This window comes from Bactrocera latifrons, unplaced genomic scaffold, assembly GCF_001853355.1.
Source record: "Bactrocera latifrons isolate USDA-ARS-PBARC rearing strain unplaced genomic scaffold, ASM185335v1 scaffold_319, whole genome shotgun sequence".
NCBI lineage: Eukaryota > Metazoa > Arthropoda > Insecta > Diptera > Tephritidae > Bactrocera > Bactrocera latifrons.
Window position 1 is genome coordinate 247,873 of NW_017536841.1, and position 5,526 is coordinate 253,398.

Below are 5,526 nucleotides of genomic sequence, written 5' to 3' on the forward strand. Positions count from 1 at the left end.
TATATTACTAATATATAAATAAATGAGTTTATAAAAACTAAAAACGACATGAAAATTGACTTTTTACTTAACAGAAACAGCGCATAGCTAGATATCCCACCCCTACTTTATACACTACATACGCATATACGTAAACATTGACTTGGCGCGACTTGGATATATTTCTTTGATCATGTACAACTTTCCTATGTATCCATGGGTTTTGTTCGTTGGTAGCTTAGTTTTTTATAAAATATAAAATAAATAAAAATTTTTAAAATATCTTGTTTTAAAATTTTTTCCTTGCCAAAGTTTATTTATTTTTTTTAATTTTTTCATAAAGAAATTTAAAAACACGAAGTGATTAATCAATTTCTCAGAAATTATAAGGCCTATGGAAAAATGGAGTAGACAATATTTTTAGGAAATTTCATTCACTTTTATTTTTTATAATTTGCAATAAGATTGCTCAACTGGTCAGTGAGATATACATGATTAAATGAAGACACCTTTTTTTTTGGTCGAATAACGGTAAATTGCAAATATCTCGAAAACGTATCCATAAAAAAAAAAATGTATTCGATTTTCGAAACCAGCGAGCGATTCCACATACAAATTGTATAGTGGCGTTCATGGAACATTTTTGTTGTAAACCAGTGTAATTTTACGGTTTACCCAAGAATACCTCAATGTGAGAGTCTACAGGGTGGAAGGAAGCCGCTTGTCAAAAAGGGTAAGTACTTGGGACTCATCTTTGATCGAAAGCTGTCCTGGAGGCTCAATACATGGGTCAGAGTGAGAAATGCGTCATTTGTCATGTATTGCTTTAAGAGAAGCAATGAGTGATCCCATCAAAAGCCTTAATTTATCGTGGTAAAGCCAATATTAGTTTATTTTCCGCGCACATTCGTTCCAGTGTCCAGAGTCTTTTGTTAGGCTAAAAATTGTGGTGGACGCAACTTTTCATAGTTGCATGGATAAAGATGGTCTAAAAAGGTTTTCTCCAGAAGGCGCATAGGCAACCTCTCCATAATCCAGCAAACTTGGATTTCCGCGGTTAGTTGATACAGAGAAGCATGCTGATTCCCATGTAAGCGTGTGGTTTTCCACGCTTTCGACCTTATTTTACACGCTTTCGCCGTTTTTCCATTCTTTTTAATAGGAAAGATGTAAGTTAATTACGACAACCCAATCCGAGTGATCTGGTATATGTGCGGTTGAATTTGGCCGTCCCGACCTGTCTCTCTGAAATACAGAACCAAGCTGTAAAGCTATGTTTTTTCCTTGCCTTGTTTCGCAAACCTAATCTTTTTATTGTAGACAATTAATTTAAATTTGAACTCCTCCCAGTTCGCAGAACGATTAGCTTTGTTTAAAAGCCTAAGTAGTGTTTTACTAAGCTCTGAGAGTCTACTGGGCCACCAAGGTAAACTACMCTTTTTGGTGATCGGCTTTAGGTACACAACCCACATTCTCAATACTTAGGTTACTACTAATAATATATTTTAGAGACACTCACTCCATCCATGCTGCCCTATTCCGTGTGGTGAGCGTTCGCGTGGCACCCTACGATAAAGGCAGCTTACAGTAATCCACTAGACTATAATAGTAGTGCATTAGGGACTCTGAAATACAGAAGAAATCAATATCGAATATCTTCGAACTACTATACAAGCGCTAGGTTAACGCTTCATGTAGTAGGTTATCCTGGGCAACTTCTATGTTAGCTACCAATACAGGATGCTGTCCCCTAAATTTCCGTCCACCAAGGTTCATCCAGGAACTCCTGCGTATGGCGTATCAACCCCTCTCATGTGATTGTATGTAGGAGCTCTTCTTGTGCTATGCGTTATCTGTCAGCTTGTGAGTTTCACAATTTGTTCAAAGGAGATATTTTTTCGTTGCCCAATTGAGAAATATATTAGTCTCAATATGACGCAGTAGCTTACATATGTAGATAACATCGGTATTAGCCAAGTAACAGTTTTCGAATCTGCTATTAGGATCTTTTGGTTAGCTATTTGTCAACTTGATAATAACAAAAAAGCTGTAAAAGAGTGAATTTATTTTAAGATAAATCAAAAAGAGAAGTTACATATATGTTTATTTTTGAGTTTTTGTCAATCTTGATTTGCTACGTCGTCAGCAGAAATTTTTCGTCTTGAGAAATATGCTCCCAAATGCCTGTTATTTTATTTGCTGATCTGGAGATTTGAAGAGATTCTTTAGTGGCCGTCAGTTGTCCCTTTCAATAGAGAGGAATGATGCCATTAATATGTGAAATGTAAGACTATTCAAAGCTCTAACAAATCTGACGTCATTTTACAAATAAAATCATAAAATAGCTCCGTTATTCAATTATAATAACAATTGATAGTTTAAGACAAAAATATTTACTTATTTTTTGCATAAATATTTTGCAAAAAAAATTTCTCTTTGAACAAAATATTAAAATTTAAGTGAAGTGAAGAAGAACGAAATTGTGTACATACAAAATGGACAGATGTGTTCTTTGTGTACATGCCGGTCATTGTTATGTCACTGTCTTCTTGCAAATGTTCATGTAGAAAGATTCACGACGCCATTTACAGTTCACTGTCGTGCTGCGATGTCGTGTCGCTCTCTATGTGTTCGGAGCGTCAGTAAAAGTGGCCATACACGACACACATTCGCGTTCGATCGGTATGTGTGCGATTGCGGTTTACTCGTGTATGAGCTTGTGCGCATACCGATCCATGTTCGCGAAAATGTTTGATTTCTTCGAACGGTGTGCACACATGTGTGTCGTGTATTATCTTCTTTAAATTTTATTTTATTTTATGTTGTTTAAAAATATGTTCAAACTTGACTTTTCTTAGTTTTTTTTTAAATAGTTGTTTAAATAGAAGATAATTTTATGCCAAAGATAATAAACTTTGCCCCAATGCCATCCGACGTTCAGTTTTTTCTATCCTGCCCGCCAATTATGAATAACCATAAAAATGAAAAACTGAAAAATCGCGCTTCCAAATTTTCCTTTTCTCCTCAAGCACTCAAATATCTGCTAGACTCTCGGTCACTATTTCGCTTCGGCAATATTTCGTCTTCTCATGCATAACTTTGGGGACATAATTAGATAATTTTTAAAGAGATTTAGGCAAAAAAAAAATCGATTGTATGAAGCTTCTAAAGCAGGCTCCCCCTTAATAAGGGTTTCGTACCAGAATTTATTGATCTTATAAAAAATGTACCGGCAAACGAAAAGTGATAAATATAAAAATAAAATTGAGAAAAATAAAAGTTAGAATAACTTAATAACGAAATACAAAGAAATAGATGAAAGTACGACATTAGAAATAAATTAAAAGAAATGTTCCGCTTGCCTGTCGTAGATATTCACTGTGTGAAGAACGAACGCAAAATGAATTTGTATGTCGTGTATGGCGAAACGATTTCATACAGATCGAATGCACATGTATGTCGTCTAAGACTCCTTTAAGCAACTGTCCGAATACACATATAGCGGGATTCTGTAACCAGTCTCTAACTCTATTTGAGACATTTTGCGGTAAAAAGTTACTATTCACTAAACAGTCTCTAGCTTTAGTCTCAAAATATTGCCTTGAGACCAGGTAGTTAGCAGGTCACAAAACCAAAAAACACTCTTTGTCTGCCATTTTGAATATACTGAATAGAGAACACCATAGATATTAATCGATTGTCGTTTTTTTTAAATATTTTGTAAGCAACTCAAACACGAAAAAGTTAAAAATAAATAAATTTTACATAAATTTCTTTAATATGTATTATGGAACAAAGTCAACATATATTTTTATTTTTTATTGATACTTATGTTTTTTGATTATCTTATAGAAAATTTAATATTTGTTATCGACATATTTATTTGCATTCATGTATAAAAACATCTCAGAATAATGAAATGTAATAGATTTAGTGACTGTCACTTACAGAATATCAAAATCGTCTCAAGTCTCAAAAATTGTCCTTAACTGAAAATCTCAAATTTAGAGACTTGATACTGTATCACAATACAGAATCGCACGGATAAATTGTATTTCGCAATTATAATGTACTTTACAACATATTATATATGTATATAAACATATTATCATTATTAATATGTAATAATTAACTTAAAGCTTATCGATAAGATATTCAAATAAAAAATGTTTTCAAATATATTTTATGCACATATTCTTATTTTTATTGGTAATTTTGCTTTTTGAGTGAACATAGTTATATATATATATATATAGTTGATATAGAAATATAAATACTGGTTATTAACATATTTATTTTTATTCAAGTGCAAACACATCTCTAAATAATGAAATGTAATATATTTTTGTGACTGTCCCCTACAGAATTGCAAAATCGTCTCAAATCCCATTTTTTCTAATTTAAAATCTCAATTTTAGAGATTTGTGACTGGATGACAGCACACAATCGCTCGGACCAATTGGCACACTTACTTACTATGATGATGTGTGTATAAAAAGATATCGGTAATAATTCGGGGCAAAGGAGGGGTATCGAGCGTATGGTGTTATCGTTTTTTCTCTAGTGTTAACTTAAAGCGTACAAATATATGTCTTGTTTACTGGTGATAATTCTACAATAATTGGAATTCTTTAATTTGCCGGTTTGTGTAGCTCGAAATTTGGGCGAAACGTTTAGGGTTTTCATAGTGGCAAAATCTGTTAATTTTTTGCAGTGAAATTGAAATGCATTTTTGTATTTGGCAAAAAACTTTAATCTAATGCATGTATGTATCAATAATGTATTGATGTACAAAATAGTTTCATTAAAATATTAGATTTGTTTTGGATTATATCAGTAATTTTTTGTTACATATTACTTACTGTGCTTAATCACAAATCGTTATATAAATTCTGTAAGAACTTCGAAGCAAATGAAAATATTCTTTGGGATTTAGTTTTTTTCGTTCGTTATATTTATATCTTTATAATGTTCATAAATTTAATGCCTGGGATTCAAAAATAAAAGCCCAGAATTCAGTTGCGGTTTGACTCCTGATTTATACTAATAACATAATTAACTTACATTTTTTGATATCTGATAGAATAAATTCAACAAATTGGGCAAACTATTATTCAAATTGTAAACATTTTTATACTTTTATTGTTCCATTTTATGTACTTACCTTAACAGTTGAATAAATTAATTGTATGCCAAATTTTAGATTAGGATAAAATGTATATGGACTGTCTATTAGATTTCCCATATTAGGAATATATAAGGGTATATAATATAACACCCGACAAACCAAAACACCAGGGGAATGTTTAGTATCGCGCCGGTTAAATATCGTTTATGGAGAAAAACAGGGTCGGGCTAACCCCACTCCAGACCCCTTATTGGAAAGAGGAAGTATCGAACTTTTTAATAAACCCTCCCTCGACCCCCTAGATCCCYTATGRAYCTGTAGGGAGGCCTTTGAAAATGACCAAAAATCAGTGTTTTTGCTCATTTTTCCATACAAACTGAAACCAATGCAACCCAGCCAACATTTTGGTATGGACAAGA

The 5,526-nt window shown here is 32.7% G+C and overlaps 1 protein-coding gene across 2 annotated transcripts in view; it reads left to right on the forward strand.

Moving 5' to 3' along the window:
* The first annotated feature begins 4,537 nt into the window (after positions 1 to 4,537).
* The window catches only part of LOC108970967 (putative uncharacterized protein DDB_G0282133), a 33,488-nt gene continuing 32,499 nt past the window's right edge, over positions 4,538 to 5,526 (forward strand). The window contains exon 1 of one of the 2 annotated variants that reach the window (XM_018936712.1): positions 4,538 to 4,744. The gene's annotated coding sequence lies outside the window, so the exon portion shown is untranslated. The remainder of the gene's footprint in view (positions 4,745 to 5,526) is intronic. The other variant, XM_018936714.1, reaches the window with a different exon arrangement.